We start from the raw sequence: 15650 nt of genomic DNA on the forward strand, positions 1-15650 counted from the left end.
GAAGCCCAAACTCGCAAATCATCCCTGATCTCGCGGGAGAGGTACATGGTATGATGCTGCCCGACCGTACCCGCCGTGGCCCGTTCAAGTTTGCGACAGAAAACCCTACCCATGGGGCCAATCCGGCACGCAAAGTTGAAGGAACCCAGCAACGACTGTATCTGCTTAAAACGAACCCTGCGCCTGTCCAAACAATCGTGATTAAACCCAAAAGCTTACGCACTTTATCCTCAGGGAGGCGACAGCAACCCGCCACAGTCAATTCTCAAATAGCTAAGACAACTACAGGGGCCCTCCCACTTGTCCGGCGCGATGGGAACCCCCAAACTTTTGAACAAGGACCTGGCAACCGACAGAATATCGGCCCAGACCGAAATGCCCCCTGGGCCCACAAGAGAAAATCGTCCCGGTTGTGAGCCACCCTGGGGTGACCGGAGGCGACCTTGACGGACCAACGCAAAAAAGTGCTAAATCTCTCAAAATAGGCGCAGGAGCCTGCACAGCCCATGGGGAGACACCGATCCACATAAAACTCTGCCCCCAATTTGAAACCCCGAAACCGCAGGGAATACGGGTGCAGGGGAAGGCGCCGAAAAGCCGATTCCACGTCTAATTTTGCCGAACAGGCCCCCCGGACCACCGTCCCGAACCCAGCGCAGAGCCTCCTCAAAGGACTGATAACGCCCCCGCACACAGCCTCGGGAATGGAGTCATTAACCGAACGCCAGGAGGATGCGATAAGTGCTTTATCAGGCGGAACTTACCCGGGGCCGTCTTGGGCACCCCCCCCCCCCATGGGGGAGATGCACAAGGAGGGCAGAGGGGGAAAGGCGTAGGGCCCACACATGCGCCCCACGCTGATCTCCGCGTCCTCTTTCCGCCGGACCACGTGCGGGAATTCGCGAGCCGCCTTAAAATTCCGGCGCGCCACCACGTGCACCGAATCCGAAATGGGCAAGCGAAAACCATGACTAAAACCCTCCAAAAAGAAAAACGCTGCCGGCTTGTCGGGGTACAAACTAAGCCAGCGGCGCCATTCGGGAACCCAAATAGGGGAGGGAGCCTTACTTACCGACTCCCCCGGCCTCGGCTGGAGCGGAGGGCTTGCCGCCGAGGTACAGTCTTTGGCCGGGTGACCGGCCCCGCACAACTTACACGAGTGACGAAAACGACAATTTACGCCCCTAGTGCATTTTCCCTCGTTGTAGGCAAAACACATGCCTTTCCCCGAAGAGCGGGAACCCGAAACCCCAGCCGCCGCAGGCTTCTTGACTGCGGCGTCCGGAGAGGGCTTGACCTGTTGCCCAATGCCCCCGGTTTCTTAGCTGCGTCAAAAGCCTGCCGCATCTCATCCGTAAGGGTGAAGATGTCAACGCACTTCCCCTTCCTGCTTTTTTCTCGCATCCGCTTGCGAACCCCCCGTGTAACGGCCGTATCGGCTCAATGCACCATCTCCGTATAACAGGGAGGGGTCAGGGGGAACCGCCGTCCGTGATTCCGTAGCCACGTGCCGCGCAATCAATCTGGCTAATTTACGCGGGCGCCACGGAGAACCTGAAGAAACACTGGTAAAAGAGGTGGAAGAAGTGCTAAAAGAACAATGGGAAGTAATAGCGTGCTCACCAGCGCCTGAAGGACCCGGAATAGCGTCATCCGTTTCACCCGACTCCGGTGGCGGTGGAACATCTCCCGTCGGTGCCGCAGCCGCAGCTCCCTCCGCCCCCTCCGCGACGAAGACCTGGAACTCGCCAGCACCTGAGAGGAGGAAACAGAAGGGACAACAGGCGCAGGAGAAACCAGCGCATCAACAGAAATGGGGGGAACAGGCGGGAAGGGGGGCAAAACACATTCGCTCGGCGGAGGGGGGCCTGCGGGCAGCGGCGGGGGAGGACCCCCCAAGGAGGAGGACGCCACGGCAAAGGGGAAAGGAGCCCTGACCCCCGGCGTGCCACCAACGGCGTAGGCAGGAAGCCACGCGGGAGGTGAAAGGTACCCCGCCGACTCTGGGAATCCCGACGAAACAGGATGGAACGGAGGAGGAGCGGGGGGTGGCTGCTAGAATTGGGCCAACGGGTTCGCCCCGGCCAGGGAGGACCGAAATACGAGTCCGCAAAGGCAGGGGGGGTAGCAACCCGAGGACCGCCGACTGACCACGTGGGCTGGACGCTTACGGCCGAGCTGGCAAAATACGGTGAAAAGTGCGGTGCAGAGGAAACCGGGAGACCCGGGAAAGGCGACCTAGAGGACGCGGGACACGCCTGCGCAACTGGCCAGGAAAGGCCACCGGGGAAAAACTGTCCCCCGGCCAAACCGTGCGGCGTAGCAAACGACAGCGGAGGGCCAGGCAGGTGGAACGCAGCAGCAATGGATGACTGCGTCGCCACCAGCTGCACCGCCCCCACCGGTCCGAAGGGAAGCAACTGGAGCCCGACGCACGGGGACGCCGCCGCGCGCCGAAAACCAGCGGGTGACCGAGCACCCAGCGGAAATGCCCCCGCTGAGAGATCCCCAGCCGGGGACCCCAGCGCCGACCCGTCCGCTGGGCCTCCGACGCGGCACTCCGGGAAATCTCCCCCCCTCCTAACGTACCGGGGCCAGCCCTAACGGCCCCGTCCCCAACAACATAAGCGGGCGAAAATGGCCCCCCCGCAGAGGGGAGTCCGTCCGCTGCAGTCCTGGCCTGAGGCATACCGGGCACAGGAGACCCCTGTATCCCGGAGACCCTGTATCCCGGAGCGGCCCGTCCCCGCCGCGACACAGGATCCGCCGGGGGCAAACGAGGCGGCGGGAGGGGGGGCGGAATGGCGGGGACGTGGCACAATAAGTGCTGCACAGCAGAAACAGCACGTAGAGCACAAAGAATAATTGAGGAGGGAGGGCAAGGGATGCAGCAATGGAACAAATAAAACCAATATGTGGGATACAGATTGAAAGCAAAAACAGGCAAGAAAAACACAGTACTCAAGGGCAGCAATATACTCAGCCTTCCGGGGCCATACAATAAATGGCAAGAGGAAGTCTGAGGCACATGACCCTGCCCTATATACTATCCTGAGACCAACCCCTTAAAGCTTGACGGACAACCCTCTGATCCTATAGGAAAAACCCACCGGAAGCATGATCTGCCTAGCAACTGCTTAGTCATAAAACAACCAATCACCAAAAGTTGGGCTCTTATATGGCCTCAGGCTTATGCAGCCTTCAGCTAATCATGTCATTTCTGGTTACAATGGGATATTTTAGTAAATCATTGTAGAGTCACCTTCTCTGGGAGAATAATATGCAGACACTTCGCAATACTGTCCCATCAGAGGGATCTATCCCACCTTTGCCTCAATCGGCTAGCAGACTGAGAGACATGAAAGCCAAGCAGGACAGCAGTGAACGGGTGACATACACACATATCCCATGGCATGTGTGCAGGGAAGGGGATAGGCCGGGGGCCAGTCCAGTGTGCGGTAGTGCTAGACAAGCTCAGGTCCAGCAACAGAAATCTTTGGGCCCTGTACACTGATGTCTTTGCCTCCCCCCCTCGACCCCACCACCCTTTACCCGCACACCCACACATCCCTCTCAGATGTGCCAATGCGACTGGCATAGGGGAAAAATGGGGCGTCCTGCCCCCGTTTTCCGGGAATGTCGAGGCCAAGGACTATGACTGCTGTCACAGTTTCCTTGGCATCACTAGCCTCCCTGCGACTACAAGTCTGAGGAACTGAGTAATAGCATCACAGTTTGTAGCAATCGCAAATGCAGGGGGGAGATGGTATGCAGGGAGGTGGTACGCAGGAATGAGGTGGAAGATGGTATGCAGGGAGGTGGTACGCAGGAATGAGGTGGAAGATGGTATGCAGGAAGGTGGTGCACAGGAATGAGGTGGAAGATGATATGCAGGGAGGTGGTACGCAGGAATGAGGTGGAAGATGGTATGCAGGGAGGTGGTACGCAGGAATGAGGGGGGAGATGGTATGCAGGGAGGTGGTACACAGGAATGAGGTGGAAGATGATATGCAGGGAGGTGGTACGCAGGAATGAGGTGGAAGATGGTATGCAGGGACGTGGTACACAGAAATGAGGTGGAAGATGGTATGCAGGGAGGTGGTACACAGGAATGAGGTGGAAGATGGTATGCAGGGAGGTGGTACGCAGGAATGAGGTGGAAGATGGTATGCAGGGAGGTGGTGCACAGGAATGAGGTGGAAGATGGTATGCAGGGAGGTGGTACGCAGGAAGGTGGTACACACTGCAGAAAGTGGAGTACTCTACACACTGCAGAAAGTGGAGTACTCTACACACTACAGAAAGTGGAGTACTCTACACACTGCAGAAAGTGGAGTACTCTACACACTGCAGAAAGTGGAGTACTCTACACACTGCAGAAAGTGGAGAACTCTACAAACTGCAGAAAGTGGAGAACTATACACACTGCAGAAAGTAGAAAACTATACACACTGCAGAAAGTGGAGTACTCTACACACTGCAGAAAGTGGAGTACTCTACACACTGCAGAAAGTGGAGTACTCTACACACTGCAGAAAGTGGAGAACTCTACAAACTGCAGAAAGTGGAGAACTATACACACTGCAGAAAGTAGAAAACTATACACACTGCAGAAAGTGGAGTACTCTACACACTGCAGAAAGTGGAGAACTCTACACACTGCAGAAAGTGGAGTACTCTACACACTGCAGAAAGTGGAGTACTCTACACACTGCAGAAAGTGGAGAACTCTACACACTGCAGAAAGTAGAAAACTATACACACTGCAGAAAGTGGAGTACTCTACACACTGCAGAAAGTGGAGAACTATACACACTGCAGAAAGTAGAAAACTATACACACTGCAGAAAGTGGAGTACTCTACACACTGCAGAAAGTGGAGAACTCTACACACTGCAGAAAGTGGAGTACTCTACACACTGCAGAAAGTGGAGAACTCTACACACTGCAGAAAGTGGAGTACTCTACACACTGCAGAAAGTGGAGTACTCTACACACTGCAGAAAGTGGAGAACTCTACACACTGCAGAAAGTGGAGAACTCTACACACTGCAGAAAGTAGAAAACTATACACACTGCAGAAAGTGGAGAACTCTACACACTGCAGAAAGTGGAGTACTCTACACACTGCAGAAAGTGGAGAACTCTACACACTGCAGAAAGTGGAGTACTCTACACACTGCAGAAAGTGGAGAACTCTACACACTGCAGAAAGTGGAGTACTCTACACACTGCAGAAAGTGGAGTACTCTACACACTGCAGAAAGTGGAGAACTCTACACACTGCAGAAAGTGGAGTACTCTACACACTGCAGAAAGTAGAGATGAGCGCCTGAAATTTTTCGGGTTTTGTGTTTTGGTTTTGGGTTCGGTTCCGCGGCCGTGTTTTGGGTTCGAACGCGTTTTGGCAAAACCTCACCGAATTATTTTTGTCGGATTCGGGTGTGTTTTGGATTCGGGTGTTTTTTTCCAAAAACACTAAAAAACAGCTTAAATCATAGAATTTGGGGGTCATTTTGATCCCAAAGTATTATTAACCTCAAAAACCATAATTTACACTCATTTTCAGTCTATTCTGAATACCTCACACCTCACAATATTATTTTTAGTCCTAAAATTTGCACCGAGGTCGCTGTGTGAGTAAGATAAGCGACCCTAGTGGCCGACACAAACACCGGGCCCATCTAGGAGTGGCACTGCAGTGTCACGCAGGATGTCCCTTCCAAAAAACCCTCCCCAAACAGCACATGACGCAAAGAAAAAAAGAGGCGCAATGAGGTAGCTGTGTGAGTAAGATTAGCGACCCTAGTGGCCGACACAAACACCGGGCCCATCTAGGAGTGGCACTGCAGTGTCACGCAGGATGGCCCTTCCAAAAAACCCTCCCCAAACAGCACATGACGCAAAGAAAAAAAGAGGCGCAATGAGGTAGCTGACTGTGTGAGTAAGATTAGCGACCCTAGTGGCCGACACAAACACCGGGCACATCTAGGAGTGGCACTGCAGTGTCACGCAGGATGTCCCTTCCAAAAAACCCTCCCCAAACAGCACATGACGCAAAGAAAAAAAGAGGCGCAATGAGGTAGCTGTGTGAGTAAGATTAGCGACCCTAGTGGCCGACACAAACACCGGGCCCATCTAGGAGTGGCACTGCAGTGTCACGCAGGATGTCCCTTCCAAAAAACCCTCCCCAATCAGCACATGATGCAAAGAAAAAGAAAAGAAAAAAGAGGTGCAAGATGGAATTATCCTTGGGCCCTCCCACCCACCCTTATGTTGTATAAACAAAACAGGACATGCACACTTTAACCAACCCATCATTTCAGTGACAGGGTCTGCCACACGACTGTGACTGATATGACGGGTTGGTTTGGACCCCCCCCAAAAAAGAAGCAATTAATCTCTCCTTGCACAAACTGGCTCTACAGAGGCAAGATGTCCACCTCATCTTCACCCTCCGATATATCACCGTGTACATCCCCCTCCTCACAGATTATCAATTCGTCCCCACTGGAATCCACCATCTCAGCTCCCTGTGTACTTTGTGGAGGCAATTGCTGCTGGTCAATGTCTCCGCGGAGGAATTGATTATAATTCATTTTAATGAACATCATCTTCTCCACATTTTCTGGATGTAACCTCGTACGCCGATTGCTGACAAGGTGAGCGGCGGCACTAAACACTCTTTCGGAGTACACACTTGTGGGAGGGCAACTTAGGTAGAATAAAGCCAGTTTGTGCAAGGGCCTCCAAATTGCCTCTTTTTCCTGCCAGTATAAGTACGGACTGTGTGACGTGCCTACTTGGATGCGGTCACTCATATAATCCTCCACCATTCTATCAATGTTGAGAGAATCATATGCAGTGACAGTAGACGACATGTCCGTAATCGTTGTCAGGTCCTTCAGTCCGGACCAGATGTCAGCATCAGCAGTCGCTCCAGACTGCCCTGCATCACCGCCAGCGGGTGGGCTCGGAATTCTGAGCCTTTTCCTCGCACCCCCAGTTGCGGGAGAATGTGAAGGAGGAGATGTTGACAGGTCGCGTTCCGCTTGACTTGACAATTTTGTCACCAGCAGGTCTTTCAACCCCAGCAGACCTGTGTCTGCCGGAAAGAGAGATCCAAGGTAGGCTTTAAATCTAGGATCGAGCACGGTGGCCAAAATGTAGTGCTCTGATTTCAACAGATTGACCACCCGTGAATCCTTGTTAAGCGAATTAAGGGCTGCATCCACAAGTCCCACATGCCTAGCGGAATCGCTCCGTGTTAGCTCCTTCTTCAATGCCTCCAGCTTCTTCTGCAAAAGCCTGATGAGGGGAATGACCTGACTCAGGCTGGCAGTGTCTGAACTGACTTCACGTGTGGCAAGTTCAAAGGGCATCAGAACCTTGCACAACGTTGAAATCATTCTCCACTGCACTTGAGACAGGTGCATTCCATCTCCTATATCGTGCTCAATTGTATAGGCTTGAATGGCCTTTTGCTGCTCCTCCAACCTCTGAAGCATATAGAGGGTTGAATTCCACCTCGTTACCACTTCTTGCTTCAGATGATGGCAGGGCAGGTTCAGTAGTTTTTGGTGGTGCTCCAGTCTTCTGTACGTGGTGCCTGTACGCCGAAAGTGTCCCGCAATTTTTCTGGCCACCGACAGCATCTCTTGCACGCCCCTGTCGTTTTTTAAAAAATTCTGCACCACCAAATTCAAGGTATGTGCAAAACATGGGACGTGCTGGAATTTGCCCATATTTAATGCACACACAATATTGCTGGCGTTGTCCGATGCCACAAATCCACAGGAGAGTCCAATTGGGGTAAGCCATTCCGCGATGATCTTCCTCAGTTGCCGTAAGAGGTTTTCAGCTGTGTGCGTATTCTGGAAAGCGGTGATACAAAGCGTAGCCTGCCTAGGAAAGAGTTGGCGTTTGCGAGATGCTGCTACTGGTGCCGCCGCTGCTGTTCTTGCGGCGGGAGTCCATACATCTACCCAGTGGGCTGTCACAGTCATATAGTCCTGACCCTGCCCTGCTCCACTTGTCCACATGTCCGTGGTTAAGTGGACATTGGGTACAACTGCATTTTTTAGGACACTGGTGAGTCTTTTTCTGACGTCCGTGTACATTCTCGGTATCGCCTGCCTAGAGAAGTGGAACCTAGATGGTATTTGGTAACGGGGGCACACTGCCTCAATAAATTGTCTAGTTCCCTGTGAACTAACGGCGGATACCGGACGCACGTCTAACACCAACATAGTTGTCAAGGACTCAGTTATCCGCTTTGCAGTAGGATGACTGCTGTGATATTTCATCTTCCTCGCAAAGGACTGTTGAACAGTCAATTGCTTACTGGAAGTAGTACAAGTGGGCTTACGACTTCCCCTCTGGGATGACCATCGACTCCCAGCGGCAACAACAGCAGCGCCAGCAGCAGTAGGCGTTACACGCAAGGATGCATCGGAGGAATCCCAGGCAGGAGAGGACTCGTCAGACTTGCCAGTGACATGGCCTGCAGGACTATTGGCATTCCTGGGGAAGGAGGAAATTGACACTGAGGGAGTTGGTGGGGTGGTTTGCGTGAGCTTGGTTACAAGAGGAAGGGATTTACTGGTCAGTGGACTGCTTCCGCTGTCACCCAAAGTTTTTGAACTTGTCACTGACTTATTATGAATGCGCTGCAGGTGACGTATAAGGGAGGATGTTCCGAGGTGGTTAACGTCCTTACCCCTACTTGTTACAGCTTGACAAAGGGAACACACGGCTTGACACCTGTTGTCCGCATTTCTGGTGAAATACCTCCACACCGAAGAGCTGATTTTTTTGGTATTTTCACCTGGCATGTCAACGGCCATATTCCTCCCACGGACAACAGGTGTCTCCCCGGGTGCCTGACTTAAACAAACCACCTCACCATCAGAATCCTTCTGGTCAATTTCCTCCCCAGCGCCAGCAACACCCATATCCTCCTCATCCTGGTGTACTTCAACACTGACATCTTCAATCTGACTATCAGGAACTGGACTGCGGGTGCTCCTTCCAGCACTTGCAGGGGGCATGCAAATAGTGGAAGGCGCATGCTCTTCACGTCCAGTGTTGGGAAGGTCAGGCATCGCAACCGACACAATTGGACTCTCCTTGTGGATTTGGGATTTCAAAGAACGCACAGTTCTTTGCGGTGCTTTTGCCAGCTTGAGTCTTTTCAGTTTTCTAGCGAGAGGCTGAGTGCTTCCATCCTCATGTGAAGCTGAACCACTAGCCATGAACATAGGCCAGGGCCTCAGCCGTTCCTTGCCACTCCGTGTGGTAAATGGCATATTGGCAAGTTTACGCTTCTCCTCCGACAATTTTATTTTAGGTTTTGGAGTTCTTTTTTTTCTGATATTTGGTGTTTTGGATTTGACATGCTCTGTACTATGACATTGGGCATCGGCCTTGGCAGACGACGTTGCTGGCATTTCATCGTCTCGGCCATGACTAGTGGCAGCAGCTTCAGCACGAGGTGGAAGTGGATCTTGATCTTTCCCTAATTTTGGAACCTCAACTTTTTTGTTCTCCATATTTTATAGGCAGAACTAAAAGGCACCTCAGGTAAACAATGGAGATGGATGGATTGGATACTAGTATACAATTATGGACGGACTGCCACGGTTAGGTGGTATAAAAAAAACACGGTTAGGTGGTATATATTGTAATACAATTATGGATGGACGGACTGCCTGCCGAGTGCCGACACAGAGGTAGCCACAGCCGTGAACTACCGCACTGTACACTGGTTGATAAAGAGATAGTAGTATACTCGTAACAACTAGTATGACTGACTATGACGGTATAAAGAATGAAAAAAAAACCACGGTTAGGTGGTATATATTGTAATACAATTATGGATGGACGGACTGCCTGCCGAGTTCCGACACAGAGGTAGCCACAGCCGTGAACTACCGCACTGTACACTGGTTGATAAAGAGATAGTAGTATACTCGTAACAACTAGTATGACTGACTATGACGGTATAAAGAATGAAAAAAAAACCACGGTTAGGTGGTATATATTATAATACAATTATGGATGGACGGACTGCCTGCCGACTGCCGACACAGAGGTAGCCACAGCCGTGAACTACCGCACTGTACACTGGTTGATAAAGAGATAGTAGTATACTCGTAACAACTAGTATGACACTATGACGGTATAAAGAATGAAAAAAAAACCACGGTTAGGTGGTATATATTATAATACAATTATGGATGGACGGACTGCCTGCCGACTGCCGACACAGAGGTAGCCACAGCCGTGAACTACCGCACTGTACACTGGTTGATAAAGAGATAGTAGTATACTCGTAACAACTAGTATGACACTATGACGGTATAAAGAATGAAAAAAAAAACCACGGTTAGGTGGTATATATTATAATACAATTATGGATGGACGGACTGCCTGCCGAGTGCCGACACAGAGGTAGCCACAGCCGTGAACTACCGCACTGTACACTGGTTGATAAAGAGATAGTAGTATACTCGTAACAACTAGTATGACTGACTATGACGGTATAAAGAATGAAAAAAAAACCACGGTTAGGTGGTATATATTATAATACAATTATGGATGGACGGACTGCCTGCCGACTGCCGACACAGAGGTAGCCACAGCCGTGAACTACCGCACTGTACACTGGTTGATAAAGAGATAGTAGTATACTCGTAACAACTAGTATGACACTATGACGGTATAAAGAATGAAAAAAAAACCACGGTTAGGTGGTATATATTATAATACAATTATGGATGGACGGACTGCCTGCCGACTGCCGACACAGAGGTAGCCACAGCCGTGAACTACCGCACTGTACACTGGTTGATAAAGAGATAGTAGTATACTCGTAACAACTAGTATGACACTATGACGGTATAAAGAATGAAAAAAAAACCACGGTTAGGTGGTATATATTATAATAATACAATTATGGATGGACGGACTGCCTGCCGACTGCCGACACAGAGGTAGCCACAGCCGTGAACTACCGCACTGTACACTGGTTGATAAAGAGATAGTAGTATACTCGTAACAACTAGTATGACTATGACGACGGTATAAAGAAAGAAAAAAAAATACCACGGTTAGGTGGTATATAATTATACAATTATGGATGGACGGACTGCCTGCCGAGTGCCGACTGCCGACACAGAGGTAGCCACAGCCGTGAACTACCGCACTGTACTGTGTCTGCTGCTAATATAGACTGGTTGATAAAGAGATAGTATACAACAATATACTACTATACTGGTGGTCAGGCACTGGTCACCACTAGTCACACTGGCAGTGGCACTCCTGCAGCAAAAGTGTGCACTGTTTAATTTTAAATTAATATAATATTATGTACTCCTGGCTCCTGCTATAACAACCTGCAGTGCTCCCCAGTCTCCCCCACAATTATTATAAGCTTTTATACATTGATGTGCAGCACACTGGGCTGAGCTGAGTGCACACAGACTGAGTCACACTGTGTGACTGCTGTGTATCGTTTTTTTCAGGCAGAGAACGGATATAGCAGAGAACGGATATATTAAATAAAAGTTAACTTAACAACAACTGCACTGGTCACTGTGGTAAACTCTGTCTGCACAATCTCTCTCTCTCTCTCTCTCTTCTAATCTATTCTAATGGAGAGGACGCCAGCCACGTCCTCTCCCTATCAATCTCAATGCACGTGTGAAAATGGCGGCGACGCGCGGCTCCTTATATAGAATCCGAGTCTCGCGAGAATCCGACAGCGTCATGATGACGTTCGGGCGCGCTCGGGTTAACCGAGCAAGGCGGGAAGATCCGAGTCGCTCGGACCCGTGAAAAAAAAAGTGAAGTTCGTGCGGGTTCGGATTCAAAGAAACCGAACCCGCTCATCTCTAGCAGAAAGTGGAGTACTCTACACACTGCAGAAAGTGGAGTACTCTACACACTGCAGAAAGTGGAGAACTCTACACACTGCAGAAAGTAGAAAACTATACACACTGCAGAAAGTGGAGAACTCTACACACTGCAGAAAGTGGAGAACTCTACACACTGCAGAAAGTGGAGAACTCTACACACTGCAGAAAGTGGAGAACTCTACACACTGCAGAAAGTGGAGAACTCTACACACTGCAGAAAGTGGAGAACTCTACACACTGCAGAAAGTGGAGTACTCTACACACTGCAGAAAGTGGAGAACTCTACACACTGCAGAAAGTGGAGTACTCTACACACTGCAGAAAGTGGAGAACTCTACACACTGCAGAAAGTAGAAAACTATACACACTGCAGAAAGTAGAAAACTATACACACTGCAGAAAGTGGAGAACTATACACACTGCAGAAAGTGGAGAACTCTACACACTGCAGGGTGTGTGTCTGAACACTCAGGGGCATCACTGAAGCAGCGCTACTGGCTACAGGGTGCCGTCCCAGTCATCCTGCCAGCGACAGTGCCATCGCTCAGGGTGCAGGGTCGGCACTGTCGCTGTCTCATGGCTCCTGGTCTGCAATCACTTGCTTGTATTGCCTCTCTAATTGGGGCAGTGATCCCTATCTATGTCACTCTATACAGTTTTGCAATAACCTCATCCTTTATTGCAGGTGGTATTTTCCTAGGTGCACAGATGGTGGTAGCAGCGGAATCACCTAGCCGCAAGTGATACATGACTGCCAGCTTCCCTATTACATAACGGCCATATGCTTCTGTGAACTCCTTGAGCTGTGGTCTGCAGGATCTTGCTGGACTGCATGAAGCTCTGTCCTGAGCTGTATTAGGCCAGGCTTGATTATCGTCAGGCAGCCCACAATGTAAAATTGCAGATTTAGCACAAATGAATTCCCAGTGGGTGATGCCCCATTGTTTATTTACTTGACCACTATAGGCTACCAAGCGGACACAGCACTAGTTTCTATTTTTATTTTAGCAATCAGCAACACCACAGTTTGCATAATGAATTGCAGAGCTTATTTATCAAAGACCTATGCGCTTAGGTAGTGATACCCATTGCACTTTTTGGAAACAACATAAATCATATTTTTCAGCTACAGTACCCCTGCACGGTCCAGGGTTGGACTCGCCCCCAGGGGTAGAGAGTTAACCCCGAGTAGGCCACATTGCCTGGGGTCGTACCTCCTTCACTAGGGATCAGGTTCCAGACTGTGCATTTGAATGATACATTATACATGTTACATAATACGGCACAGGACTATGTTGTAATTTCTTTAGTGCATTGCTGTTATTAATCCATACTTGTCGACCCTCCCGGAACGGCCGGGAGGCTCCCGAAAATCAGGTGGCGCTCCTGGCTCCTCGGAAAGGTAGGCAAGTCTGCCAACTTTGCAGTTCCCAGAGAAACTTATGGGGGCTGCGGATGCCAGGTTGGAGTTGTGTACAAAATCGAGTAGATTTTTTAATCCGAAATATTAGTAACATGTCTGCAACAAAAGTGCCAAAATCGGCCTGAAAAGGCGGTGATATGACCTCCCAAAATTCTGTGCAGATCCCCTGACCTTTGTCACATCAGTGGTTGGCGTCACCCTATAGAGGTACTGGGCCATCCATCCCTGAATTTCTCTCTCCCTGTGACCCCGTTATCGGTTCCCAGTTAGCTGTCACTACTCTTTGGGTAAAACATTTTCAGATTGGAATTCGGAGAGAAGAACAGACACTGAACTGCCCATCTATAGTGTCGTCACCAGGGCTTAAAGTGGTCCTGGAGAGGTGGTGGAACTCATTTACCCAGCCCCTCCCCTCCTCACTTTAAGCAGAGCCAGGGTCAGTGCTAGTGTTTTCGCCACCCCCCTGCAAACTGTAAATGAGTGCCCTACTTCCCATACTTTATAAAGGGACATTGATCTCACAAAGAAGCAACATGGTCACATAATAGTACTTTCAATTCAAATTGCACAACACAGTAGCACAATTTTATTCACATTACACAGCATAGTAATGCCCCTTATTCAGGTTACATCACTCAGTGGTGCCCTTTATGCACATTGCACTACACAGTGGTACCCTCTATACATGTTATGCCAAACAGTAGTGCCCCTTATATACAGTACCCACAGTAGTGCCCCTTATACACAATTCCCACAGTAGTAGTGCCCCTTACATATAACGACCACAGTAGTGTCACTTATACACATAACGGCCACAGTAGTAGTGCCACTTATATACAGAATGCCCACAGGAGTAGTGCCTCTTACACATAATGCCCACAGTAGTAGTGCCCCTTATACACATCTCTGCCTCTGTCACTCCAGCAGCTCACCACCTGTGTCCAGGGACGGATTAACAATGGGGCGGATGGAGCTGCAGCTCCAGGCCCACTCTCCAAATTAGGCCCACTGCCTCCGCCCATAGATGTCCATGCTGCTGTAGACAGGAAAAACAAATGTCCTTCTACTGCAGCCTACAGTGCCATATCCGTCCCCTCCAGCATCACACCCTTCTTGCGCAGATTCGGGGGGGGGGGGGGGGGCACCAAGGCACGTATATTGATTGCACTATTGTAAATTCTGGGATGTAGCCTCGCCCCCTGTACTCAAGCCACGCCCCTCAGTGATGAGCGTATAAGCTCCGCCTCCCGTTATGTCATCTGTCAGTCACCGGGAGGGCAAGGGGAAGCGGACCATGACAAGGGGGCGTGGCCTAGCGGCACATGATATCCACCAAAAGGCCACTTGGCCACTTACAGTTGCTGCTGCTGAACTCCCCCCCCCCCCCTCCCGCCCCGTCCGGCTTACAGTAGCGGCTGCCGAACCCACCCGCCCCGTCCTGTCCGGCTAACATCTGCAGCTGCCAAATCCCCCCCTCGGCCATTCCCCGCTGGAGTATAAATCAGCAGCATTACCTCTTGTAAAGCCGCAGGGAGAATAGAGCTGCATGGGAGGTCCTGCCCCCTCCTAGGGCCGCCGACTGGTAGATGCTAGATCCAAGTGGCCTTAAGGTGGGTACACACTGGAAGATATATCTGCTGATAAATTGATCGGCAGATATATCTATGGACGGATCGGGCAGTGTGTTGAGCATGCACACTGGCCAATCCGTCGGAGAATGACGTCATGAACTGGGCAGGTGTGTACACACGCCCGCCCAGTTCAGCTGTCAATCACCGCCGGCCGCCACAGCATGTGTACGGGCGGTCGGTCGACCGACCGCCCGTACACACACAATGACGCACCAATATATCGGTAGATATATTGGCTGTCAGCTGTGCTGCGGGGCCGACGCAATACGTCTGTGAACGACGGAGTTCACAGACGTATCAGCCATACACACTGGCCGACGGACCCGCAATATATCGGCTGTTCAAGAGAACGGCCGATATATCAGCCAGTATGTTCGGGCCTTAAGGGACATTTTATGTCAGGGGGAGGAGCCACAAGACAAAGGGGAGGAGCTAGGCCAGCGGGATAGTTCCTCTACTATCCGCGCCACAAACTATTACCTTTAGTAACCCGGTGGCGAGCCACCAAGCCCGAAGCGTGGCGAGCGAAGCGAGCCCGCGAGGGTACTTTTCGGGTACCCTGTTCGGCCGTAGCTCCTCCCCCTGGTGGCGTGCCTCCTCCCCTAGTGATGTCAGAAGGTCCCTTCTCCAACTCCGATTTAGAACCAACCGCCGCCGACTGTCACACACAGCGCCAGC

The sequence above is a fragment of the Pseudophryne corroboree genome, chromosome 2, assembly GCF_028390025.1.
Source record: "Pseudophryne corroboree isolate aPseCor3 chromosome 2, aPseCor3.hap2, whole genome shotgun sequence".
Taxonomy (NCBI): Eukaryota; Metazoa; Chordata; class Amphibia; order Anura; family Myobatrachidae; genus Pseudophryne; species Pseudophryne corroboree.